A 12,843-nucleotide genomic window follows, 5' to 3' on the forward strand; every position below is an offset into this window, starting at 1 on the left:
GGCAGCCAATTTGCGCACAGTAAGCTCCCACAAACAGCAATGTGATAATGACCAGATAATCTGTTTTTAGTGATGTTGATTGTGGGATAACTATTGGCCAGGACACCGTGGCTCCCCTGTTCTTCTTCGAAATAGTGCCACAGGATCTTATACATAGAAACATAGAAGATAGGAGCAGGAGTAGGCCATTCGGCCCTTCGAGCCTGCTCCGCCATTCAATGAGATCATGGCTGATCATCCAAATTCAGTACCCTGTCCCTGCCTTCTCCCCATATCCCTTGATCCCTTTAGCCTTAAGAAATATATCCAACTCTTGAATATATTTAATGAACTGGCCTCCACCGCCCTCTGTGGCAGAGAATTCCACAGGTTCACCACTCTCTGGGTGAAGAAATTCCTCCTCATTTCAGTCCTAAATGGCTTACCCCTTATCCTTAGACTATGACACCTGGTTCTGGACTCCCCGGCCATCAGAAACATCCTTCCTGCATCTAGTCTGCCCAGGCCTGACAGAATTTTATAGGTTTCGATGAGATCCCCTCTCAATCTTCTAAACTCCAGTGAGTATAAGCCCAATCGACACAATCTCTCCTCATACGTCATTCCTGCCATCCCAGGTATCAGCCTGGTGAATCTTCGCTGCACTCCCTCCATGGCAAGAACGTCCTTCCTCAGGTAAGGCGACCAAAACTGCACACAATACTCAAGGTGCGGTCTCACCAAGGCCCTGTACAACTGTAGCAAGACATCCTTGTTCCTGTACTCGAACCCTCTTGCTACGAAGGCCAACATACCATTTGCCTTCTTAACCGCCTGCTGCACCTGCATGCTTACCTTCAGCGACTGGTGCACAAGAACACCCAGGTCTCTTTGCACTTCCCCTTCTCCCAATCTATTGCCATTCAAATAATAATCTGCCTTCCTGTTTTTGCCACCAAAGTGGATAACCTCACAATTGTAGTGTATGTGCCTTTAAGAGCCCCCTGTGTACTGTAATGCCGGTAATGGCCACTCGGGCTATATAAGCCTGTATATTGTGTTGTATCAGTTAGTTTACCTGCAGACTTTGTTCAGTAAACACTTATGAAACCAACTCCTGCCTTCAGTGTCACACGGACACAACAGTGGCGACGAAGTGGAAACGGACTTACCTGCAATTCGGCAGCACCTCAAGGACATCGATTCCTCAGACGTCCAAAGTCGAAGAAAAGCAAGAAAAAAAAAAGCTGTGGTTTCACTGTTGCCAGCATTCTCGCAAAGAAGAGAACAGCTGTCAGTGTGCCGAGGAACCTTGATGTGTGGATCCAGAGTGGTGATTCCACCCAAACTCCAGGATAAAGTTCTAAAGGAGCTTCATGAGGGGCATCTGGGTGGAGTGAAAATGAAGAACCTAGCCAGGGCATTTGTATGGTGGCCAGGTACTGCAATAATCCTTCCTGGGCGGCGGCTGGGGCTCCATCGGCTGGCTCTGCAGCGAGGCCAAGCAGCGAAGGCGGAGGCAAGCAGAAACAGACGGGGGGGAGCACTCGGGAGACGGCCGGCGCTGCAAAGCAGGTTGGCGTTCGGACCTAGCAGAGAGAGTCCGGCGGGAACGAGTCTCCACCGGTAAATTAAAAAAAAAAAATTTTTATACCGCAGAAAACAGCGTTGTCAGCAGCAGCAGCGGCGGGAAAGCGCGGGAATCGCCATTTTTTTTCCAGGATGCCTAAGGCTGGCAATATTGATGCTTTTGACAACGATATAGAGGATTGGACCACATATGTGGAAAGAGTGGAGGTATATTGCACAGCAAATGGAATAGAAAATGATAAAAAGGCGTCAGTACTTCTAAATCTAATGGGCGCAAAGACATACGGGCTGTTACGAAACTTAATCACTCCAGCCAAACCAAAGGACAAGAATTTTAAGGAAATTGTTGATACCCTACAGGAGCACTTAAACCCAACACCGCTGCTGATAGCGGAACGATTCAAATTCTTCAAGAGGAATCAGCACAAGAATGAAAGTAACGCTGATTACCTCACCGAATTAAGAAAGCTATCAAAGCACTGCCAATTCGGGGCAGGACTGGCAGATTCTCTTCGAGACAAATTCGTCTGCGGTCTCCTGAGTGAAGGAACACAGAAAAGGTTGCTTTCTGAGTAGGATTTGACACTGGACAAGGCTTTCAGTATGGCTGTATCATACGAAGCAGCTGCAAGAGGAGCTGCAGAGATACAGCAAAAGACAGAGGACTTCGGCACCCATGAAATGACACAGGGTTTCGAGAGATGTTATCGCTGCGGCAGATCCACCCATGACCAGAGGGACTGCTGGTTCAAGGACAAAGCATGCAGGCAATGCGGAAAGATTGGACACATTGCACGGGTATGCCGATCTGGACAAAAAAAATCCACGGACAGGAAAAAAAAATCAATAAAGAAAAGTATAGAAAGGTACAAATGATGACGGACAGTAGCTCCGAAGACCAGAAGAGTGATAGCGACTCCGGAAACAAGAGACTAAGCTGTCTCAAATTACATAATGTAATTGCCAAAGAAGATTACCAGACCATTTGGGTTACCCTCACGATAGCAGGGTCCCCAGTTAAAATGGAGCTAGATACAGGATCAGCTCTGACCGTCATAAATCGACGGGATTACGAGCGGCTATTTCCGCATATACCTTTAAAAGACACATCCATTATCTTGAAAACATATACGGGGCAGAAAGGATACCCCAAAGGAAAAATAAGGGTGCCTGTTGTATACAACGGCAAGGAAATACAGAAGTTGTATTTATACGTTCTACAAGAAGGTGGTCCACCGCTGTTGGGACGTGAATGGATCAGGAAGATACATTTAGACTGGCACTCCATCCAGGCACTGACGGTGACCAGTAAGGAAAAAAATGATGATGACGTCATACCTGAACGATTAAAAGACATCTTGGCCAACGCCAAGGAAGTGTTTCAACAGAAACTAGGAACCTTGAAAGGCATCACCGCCTCAATAAAAGTGGAAGATGCGGCAATTCCCAAGTTTTTTAAGGCAAGACCGGTGCCATATGCAATTCGTCCAGCAGTCGAGGCAGAGCTGGAGAATTTGGAAAAGGCAGGCGTATTATCCAAGATAGATTGGAGCGAGTGGGCAACACCCATCGTCCCGGTCATGAAGAAAACGTTGAATAATGATAAATCTGAAGAACAGAGAAAAATTTGCATCTGTGGAGACTTCAAGGTGACTATAAACCCGGTCCTTCACACGGTACAGTATCCTCTTCCGAGGATAGAAGATATTTTCGCCTCACTATCCGGAGGGAAACGTGTCACCAAAATTGACTTGGCACAGGCATATCTACAGATGGAGGTTGAAGAGGCCTCTAAAAAGTATCTCACGATAAATACACACAAAGGCCTGTACCAGTACAATCGACTGGTTTTCGGAGTAGCATCAGCTCCAGCTATCTGGCAAAGAGCTATGGAGCAAGTCCTGCAAGGGATTCCGGGGACTCAATGCTACCTGGACAACATCCTTGTAACAGGAGAAAATGACAACGAGCACCTTGCCAATTTGGAGCAGGTGCTCACTAGGCTGAGAGAACGGGGCCTACGAGCAAATCGCCCCAAGTGCGAATTTTTCCAGAATCAAATATCATATTGTGGCCACATAATTAATAAGGAAGGGTTGCATAAGTCACCTGAAAAAATTGAAGCGGTCATAAAAGCCCCAGCACCTGAAAATGTTTCACAATTAAGGTCGTTCCTGGGATTAATAAATTACTATCATAAATTTTTACCGAACTTATCAACTCTTCTGCACCCTCTTAATGAACTGCTACAAACAGGAGTAATTTGGAAATGGAGCGAAGACTGTAAACGTGCCTTCCATAAATGCAAAGACTTAATCACGTCCAAGGAAGTTTTGGCTCATTACAACCCATCACTGCCAATCAGACTGGCGTGCGATGCATCCCCTTACGGCATAGGAGCAGTATTATCGCATAGATTCCCTGATGGCTCGGAACGGCCGATAGCTTTTGCGTCACGCTCATTGAACTCAGCTGAGTGTAACTATGCCCAAATTGACAGGGAAGCACACAGCCTGGTATGGGGAGTGAAGAAATTCAACCATTACCTACACAGACAAAAAATTACCTTGTTGACTGACCATCAACCCCTCATCTCCATATTCAACCCTAAAAAGGGTGTTCCCATTATGACAGCGCAAAGGCTACAGAGGTGGTCCCTTTTTCTAGGGGCACACCAATATGACATAGAATACAAAGGATCAAAACAGCATGAGAATGCTGATGGTTTATCGCGCCTACCGTTGCCAACGGTAGAAGAGGCACCTACAGTAGACCCAGTGGAGATGTTCCACTCTACCATAGTCGAATGTCTACCAGTAACAAATTCTGACATTGAAAGGGAAACGAGAAATGACCCGACTCTCTCACGAGTCTACGATTTAACAGTGAAGGGATGGCCAGCACATGGCGAACCACTGTTGCCAGCATTCTCGCAAAGAAGAGAACAGCTGTCAGTGTGCCGAGAAACCTTGATGTGTGGATCCAGAGTGGTGATTCCACCCAAACTCCAGGATAAAGTTCTAAAGGAGCTTCACGAGGGGCATCTGGGTGGAGTGAAAAGGAAGAACCTAGCCAGGGCATTTGTATGGTGGCCAGGTATCGATGGAGACATCGAAGAAATGACCAAGAGCTGCCTAGGATGCCAGAAGGTCCAAAACGCTCCACCACAAGCCCCTCTACATCCATGGGAGTGGCCCTCATCTCCATGGCAAAGGGTACACATCGACTTTGCTGGTCCATTTATGGACTCAATGTTCTTAATCACGGTTGATGCACACTCCAAGTGGCCGGAGGTAATAAAGATGTCCTCCACCACCACGGAAAAAACCATCACAGTATTAAGGACCATATTTGCCAGGAATGGGCTGCCTGAACAGATCTGTTCTGATAATGGACCGCAATTTGTGTCTGAAGAATTCAGGAAGTTCTTAAAAAACAATGGGGTTAAGCACTACACGTCCGCCTCATACCATCCCGCCACCAATGGATTGGCTGAAAGGTTTGTCCACACCTTCAAGAAGGCCATAAAGGCCATGGGTAATGAAGACATAAAACTTCAGCATAAGGTAGATAACTTCTTGTTTGCATACAGGAATGCAACACATATGGTTACAAACCAAACTCCCGCCATGATGTTCTTCAATAGAAGCCTAAGATGCCGGCTGGATTTGATCAAGCCAAACATCAGAAGGGACGTGGAGAACTGGCAATTTCAAGGCATGAATGAAAGGCCAACTAGAACCTTCCAGGTAGGTCAACAAGTTTTGGCCCGGGACTACCGTACCGAGAAATGGCAGCCTGGAACTATTTGCACACGACTAGGACCGCTGATATATACCGTGGACATTGGAGAAAGCATAATAAGGCGCCATGCTGACCAAATCATAGAGTCATCCGAAAAGGGACAACCTACACCACAACTCTATACGCCTAATGATGAAGTAGAGATACCCATAGTATCTACCTCCGATCCAGTGATACTGGAACCAGATGAACCCGACACTGGCATTCAAGCCGAATCAGCCTTGCCAAAAGAACCTACTACACCACCAGAAACTACTACACCACCGAGGTGTTATCCGGACCAAGTCAGGAAGCCTCCAGAGAGACTGACTTATAATTGATTAACTGCAGCAATGTGTAGATTATTGTTCTTGTAACATGTAATTAATGATTACTTAAAATATTATGTACTGGTTGGCTAAAAGGGGAGGAATTGTAGTGTATGTGCCTTTAAGAGCCCCATGTGTACTGTAATGCCGGTAATGGCCACTCGGGCTATATAAGCCTGTATATTGTGTTGTATCAGTTAGTTCACCTCCAGACTTTGTTCAGTAAACACCTGTGAAACCAACTCCTGCCTTCAGTGTCTCTATTAACACACGGACACAACAACATTTATCCACATTATAGTGCATTTGCCATGTTTCTGCCCAATCACCCAACCTGTCCAAATCGTACTGGAGTTTCACGACATCCTCCTCACAGCATACCCTCCCACCCAGCTTTGTGTCGTCTGCAAATTTGGAGATATTACATCCAATTCCCTCGTCCAGATCATTAATATATATTGTGAATAGCTGGGGTCCAAGGACCGATCCCTGCGGTACCCCACTAGTCACTGCCTGCCACTCGGAAAACGACCCGTTTATTCCAACATTTGCTTTCTGTCCGCCAACCAGTTCTCTATCCAAGTCAATACCTTGCCCCCAGTCACATGTGCCTTAATTTTTCACGCTAATCTCTTATGTGGGACCTTATCGAAAGCCTTCTGAAAGTCCAAATACACCACATCCACTGGTTCTCCCTTATCTATTTTACCAGTTACATCCTCAAAAAATTCCAGTAGATTAGTCAAGCATGATTTACCTTTTGTAAATCCATGTTGACTTCGTCCGATCCTGTCACTGCTTTCCAAGTGCTCTGCTATTACATCTTTTATAATGGACTCTAGCATTTTCCCACTACCGATGTCAGGCTTACCGGTCTATAATTCCCCGCTTTTTCTCTACCACCTTTTTTGAATAGTGGGGTAACATTAGCTACCCTCCAATCCATGGGTACTGTTCCAGTGTCTATCGAGTTCTGGAAGATGACCAGCAATGCATCTACTATTTCTAGGGCCACTTCCTTAAGTACCCTGGCATGTAGATTATCAGGCCCTGGGGATTTATCGGCCTTCAGTCCCATCAATTTTCCTAACAGCATTTCCCTACAAATACTGATTTCTTTCAGTTCCACCCTTTCATCAGACCCTATGTTCCCCGGCATCTCTGGGAGGTCATTTGTGTCCTCCTTTGTGAAGACAGAACCAAAATATGTATTTAGTTGGTCAGCCATTTCTTTGTTCCCCATTATAAATTCCCCTGATTCTGACTGCAAGGGACCTACGCTTGACTTCACCAATCATTTTCTCTTCACATATCTATAAAAGCTTTTACAGTCAGTTTTTATGTTCCCTGTAAGCTTACTCTCACATTCTATTTTCCCTTTCTTAATTAATCCCTTTGTCCTCCTTTGTTGAATCCTAAACTGTTCCCAATCCTCAGGATTATTGCTTTTCCTGGCCAATTCATATGTCGTCTCCTTGGATCTTATGCTATCCCTAATTTCCCTTGTTAGCCACGGTAGAGTCACCTTTTTTGTTTTATTTTTATGCCAAACTGGGATGAACAAATTCTGTAGCTCATCCATTTGGTCTTTGAATGTTTGCCATTGCCTATCCACCATCAACCCTTTGAGTGCCATTCCCCAATCAATCCTACCCAACTCGCTCCTCAGACCATCGTAGTTTCCTTTATTTAGATTGAGGACCCTAGTCTCTGAGTCAACTACTTCATTCTCCATCTTAATGAAGAATTCGAACATATTATGATCGCTCCGACCCAAGGGGCCTCGTACAACAAGATTGCTAATTAATCCTTTCTAGTTACATAATACCCAGTCTAAGATGGCCTGATCTCTGGTTGATTCCTCGACATATTGGTCCAGGAAACCATCCCGTAAACACTCCAGGAATTCCTCCTCCACAGTATTGTTACTAATTTGGTTGGCACAATCTATATGTAGATTAAAGTCATCCATGATGACTGCTGTGCCCTTATTGCACGCTTCTTTAATTTCCCTTTTAATGCCATCCCCAACCTCCACCTTACTGTTTGGAGGTCTATATACCACTCCCACTAACGTTTTTTCCCCTCAGTATTTCTCAATTCTACCCATACAGATTCCACATCATCAGAGCTAATATCCTTCATTGCAATTGTGTTAATCACTTCTTTAACCAGTAATGCTACCCCACCTCCCTTTCCTTTTTGCCTATCTTTCCTGAATATCGAATACCCCTGGATGTTGAGTTCCCAATCTTGGCCATCCTTGAGCCACGTTTCCGTAATCCCAACCAAATCATATTCGTTTACCTCTATTTGCGCAGCCAATTCATCCACCTTATTTACGTCCACCTGAGAGGGAAGACAGGGCCGCGGTTTAACGTCTCATCCGAATGGAGGGAAGAAAGGAGGGAAGGAACGAGACTAGGAGGAAGGGAAGGAAGGAGGGGAGGGATGGAAGGGTGGAAGGGAAGGACGGAGGAATGGAAGGAAAGGAAGGGAGGGAGGGCGGGGAGGAAGGGGAAGAGAATAGGGAAATTAGAGGAGATAGGGAAACAACAGTGACTACACTTCAGAAAGCACTACATTGGCTGTAAAGCACTTTGCGACATCCTGAGGTAGTGAAAGGCGCTGTAGAACTGCAAGTCTTTCTTTCTCAGTGAGTGGGTGAAGGGTTTGGGAAAGGACCTCAGCCTCTTCAAACAAATGAGAAGGTCCTAGCTTTTTTTAAAAAAAGGCAGAAGAAGCCCCATGTTTCTAAAAGAAAAACAGACAGCCCACGTGCACTGGCAAGATTTCTTGATTAGCAATATCTCCAGGTCCGCTCGCGAGGTAAGGCACTACTGGTGTCGGACATTACCATGTTACAAACTTTAGCAAAGCTCAACATTGAAAACCCCTATCACCCAGTGGTGTAACAGGTACTGCAGGTAAATGTGGACACTTTTACAATAGCATTTGTCATACCACCAGGTTGACATTGGAGTGTTTAGAATCATCGAATAGTACAGCGCAGAAGGAGGCCATTTGGCCCATCGAGTCTGCGCCAGCTCTTTCGAAGAGCAATCCAGTTAGTCCCACCCTCCCACTCTTTCCTCATATCCCTGCAATGTTTTGTCCTTCAAGTATTTATCCAATTCTCTTCTGAAGGTAGCAGCTACTATTGAATCTGCCTCCACCACCCTATCGGACAGTGCATTCCAAATCCTAACCACGCGTTGCATAAAAAGATTTTCCCTCATGTCGCCTCTGGTTCTTTTGCAAATCACCTTAAAGCTGTGCCCTCTGGTTACCGACTCTTCAGCCACTGGAAACAGGTCAATAATTTGCCTTAAATTCCATGAGCTACAATATTAGTTAATAGTCTCCTACATGGAACCTTATCGAATGCCTTCTGTTAGTCCATATAAACTACAAACAACATTCCCCTGTCCAGTACTTTAGCTACTTCCTTAAAAAATATAATTAGGTTCATTATATATAACCTACCCTTTACAAATCCATGTTGGCTCTCTCTAATCAGCTCAAATTTCTCTAAGAGCTCAGTCACTCTGCCCTTAATTATAGATTCCAATATCTACCCCACAACAGATGTTAGACTAACAGGTATATCATTTCCCAGTTTCTCCCCCTCACCCATCATGAACAGTTGAGTAACATTTGCAATTTTCCAATCTAAAGGGTTAATTCGTAAATCAAGGGAGCTTTGGAAGAGTAGGACTAAAGCATCTGCAATTTCCTCCCCTATTGCTTTAAACCCTAGGGTAGAAAACATCTGGTCCTGGGGACTTGTCAGAGGGAGGACTGTTCCACTCTCTCCCCTGTGTGTGGGGGTGGGGGGTGGGGGGCGTGTTCCACTCTCTCCCCTGTGTGTGGGGGTTGGGGGGAGCGCGCAGACGCTGCCATTGGTGGAGAAGGAGGAGCCGGTGTGCGGTGGCGTCACGGGGGTGGGGCGGAGTTTGTGCGCGGGCGCTCGTGCCTGTCGCCGGCGGGGATTTCAAAGGGTCCGGGCACGGGGGAGCCGAAGACGTCATAAAGGCGCTGGAGGGGGCGTCGCGGGATTTGAAGCGGTCCAGGGCGGGGGGACCGGTGACGTCACAAAGGCGCTGGTGATTTCAAACGATCCGGGGCACGTGGTGGAGCCGAGGACGTCACAGGTGAGCGGGATAGCGGCAGGGCGGTAAATTCAAACTGTGTGGGCCGCGAGGGAGGGAAGGGGAGAGGGGAACGGTGTCGTCACAAAGGCGCTAGAGAGGGCTCGGGTTTTCAAATGGTCCGACCCCCGCGAGGCTGGGGGAGCGGTGACGTAATAAAGGCGAGCGGGACGGAGGCGGGGGCTGTGGATTTCAAACGGTCTGGCCCCGCGAGGGAGGGAGAGCGGCCAGGTCATAAAGGCGCTGGAGGGGGCGGGAGCGGGGTTTCCAACTGCGGGCCAGGAGGGAGATTGGACAACGGTGATGTCACAAAGGCGCTGGAGTGCTATGAATTTCAAACGGTGTGGGCGGGGGGTGACGTCACAAAGGCGCTGATGCGGTGGCGGGGCTTTCAAACGGCCCGAGGGAGGGCGGGGCCGATGATGTCACAGAGGCGCTGGTGGGGGCGGCGAGGGAAGGGGGCTACGTCACAAAGAGGCTGAAGCGGCGGCATACTCAAACGGCCCGAGGTAGGGCGGGACCGGGGGGCGGGGACTGTCAAACGGTGCGGCGGGTCTGTGACGTCGCAAGCGCGGGGCGGGGTCTGTCAAAAGGGCGGGGCCGGTAACGTCACAAAGGCGGGAGGCGGAGAATTCAAACGGGGCGGGAGGGTCGTGGTGTCGGTGACGCCCTCAACGGGCCGGGCTGGCTCTGGGCTGCGGTAGTTGGCTTGAGCACATGGCGTGTGTGAGGAGCCTCTGCCGCCTGGTCCTGGGCTCCAAGTCCTGCCTCCCCGCCGGGAGGCTGCCCAGGGGCCCGCCGCCCCCGGGGTTCGGCTGCCGGCACGCGGGCCAGTACGGCGGCCTGGCGACGGTCACCATCATCCCGGGCGACGGTGTGGGGCCCGAGCTGATGGGCCATGTGGAGCGGGTCTTCCAGGCGGCGCTGGTGCCGGTGGAGTTCGAGGTGGTGCGGGTGGACAGCAGCACCGCCGACGACCGCGACATCACCAACGCCATCAAGTCGGTCCAGCGGAACCGGGTAGGGCTGAAGGGCAACTTCATGACGGCCGTCGACATGCTGCCCCCCGAGTGCCGCTCCCGCAACGTGCTGTTCCGCACCAGGCTGGACCTCTTCGCCAACGTCAACCACTATCGCAGCATCCCCGGCGTGGTGACCCGTTGCAGCGGCGTGGACATCGTGGCCATCAGGGAGAGCACCGAGGGCGAGTACGCCCACCTGGAGCACGAGAGCGTGCCCGGGGTGGTGGAGAGCCTGAAGATCATCACCCGGGAGCGCTCCATCCGGGTGGCGGAGTTTGCCTTCAACTACGCCCGCAAGCACGGCCGCCGGAGACTGGTGGCGGTGCATAAGGCCAACATCATGAAGCTGGCCGACGGCCTCTTCCTCCAGTGCTGCCGGGAGGTGTCATCGGGCTACCCGGAGATCAAGTTCAGCGACATCATCGTGGACAATGCCGTCATGCAGCTGGTCAGCCAGCCCAAGCAGTTCGACGTCATGCTGATGCCCAACCTGTACGGGGTGGTGATCAACAACATCTGCGCCGGCCTGGTGGGGGGGCCGGGGCTGGTGGCGGGGGCCAGCATCGGGCACAAGTGCGCCGTCTTCCAGTCAGCCATCCGCAACATAGCCCTGAACCTGGCCAACAAGAACGTCGCCAACCCCACCGCCATGCTCCTGGCTGGCTGCCTGATGCTCGACCACCTCAGGCTGCATGACCACGCCGCACTGATCAGGAACGCCGTCATGAAGGCCGTGACGGAAGCGAAGATCCACACGCTGGACATTGGAGGGTCCGCGTCCACGAGCGATGTGGTCAACTACATCATAAGCCAAATCCAGCAAACGCTCAAGGTGCCCGTGCAAGGCCTCTAAAATGGACGGTCTCTCCCACCCCTGACCCCATTGATCATTTTGCTTGTGCAGTCTCCTGAGTATATAGAATTAAATAACACGTCGAGGGTCAGCTTTTTTCTCTCCTCAGTCATCTTCATTGGGGCCCGACCGAACGTCAAAAGTATCATTCGAGCAAAACTTAATCATCTGACTTAGCACGCGGTCGTAGGTCAAGTGAGCCACCTTAACCAGTCTGCTGACCCCTGCCGCCATCTGGCAGTGCTGCAATTCTCTACCCTTGACGCTACTTGCCAGAGGTAAAAGAACAGTGTACGACCCACTGACCTTCCCCCACCCACCCTGCAGCCTTTGGCTTTCACACCAGGTCCCAGTGTCCAGTTTGGGTAGATGTGTTTGTATTCTCTGGCAATCTGATGGAGAATGTTCTATGCTGCCTTATGATCTAGGAGGGAAGACAACCCCTTCTCCCAACGGGTCGAATGGGGAGCATGCGTCTTTGCTCCTCAGCTGACTATCCGGATGGGCAGGTTTCATTCTGTGTCAGTCCGAAGGGGTGTGTTGTTCCGGTCATTAAAGGTATTTTCGGCCTTGGGTGGGTATAGTTGTGAACAGGGACAAGGAATAGTAAGTTATGAGGAATATGAAAGTGGGGCTTGTTTCTTCAAGAACGACAAAACAACTTTGAGGTGGGCTAGTTGAACATTTCAGGATTACGTAGGGAATTGACACATTTGATCCCTGCAGTGGAGTAAATAAAACAACAGCAACAACAACTTGTATTTATATAGCACCTTCAACACACCAGCAAAATATCCCACGGCACTTCACAGGAGCGATTATCAATCAAAATTTGACACTGAGCCACAGAAGGAGATATCAGGACAGGTGACCAAAAGCTTGGTCAAAGAGGTAGGCTTTCAGGAACGTCTTAAAGGAGGAAAGGGAGGTAGAGAGGTTTAGGGAGAGAATTCCAGAGCTTCGAGCCTCGGCCGCTGAAGGCACGGCCGCCAATGATGGAACGATTAAACTCAGGGATGCCAAAGAGGCCAGAATTGGAGGAGCGCAGAGATATCGGAGGCATGTAGAGCTGGAGGAGGTTACAGAGATAATGAGGGACAAGGTGAAGACAAAGGTCGGAATTTTAAAATTAAGGC

At 49.1% G+C, this 12,843-nt stretch overlaps 1 protein-coding gene and 1 pseudogene across 2 annotated transcripts in view; one reads left to right on the plus strand and one right to left on the minus strand.

Moving 5' to 3' along the window:
* Nucleotides 1-12,843, minus strand: part of LOC147119527 (uncharacterized) — a 401,105-nt gene that overhangs the window by 89,274 nt on the left and 298,988 nt on the right. The gene's annotated exons all lie outside the window — the stretch shown is intronic.
* On the plus strand, nucleotides 10,473-11,798 carry LOC147119529 (isocitrate dehydrogenase [NAD] subunit gamma, mitochondrial pseudogene; annotated as a pseudogene).

Source organism: Somniosus microcephalus, chromosome 4 (assembly GCF_052327205.1).
Source record: "Somniosus microcephalus isolate GS21.2 chromosome 4, FLI_Smic_1.0, whole genome shotgun sequence".
In the NCBI taxonomy this organism is placed as follows: domain Eukaryota; kingdom Metazoa; phylum Chordata; class Chondrichthyes; order Squaliformes; family Somniosidae; genus Somniosus; species Somniosus microcephalus.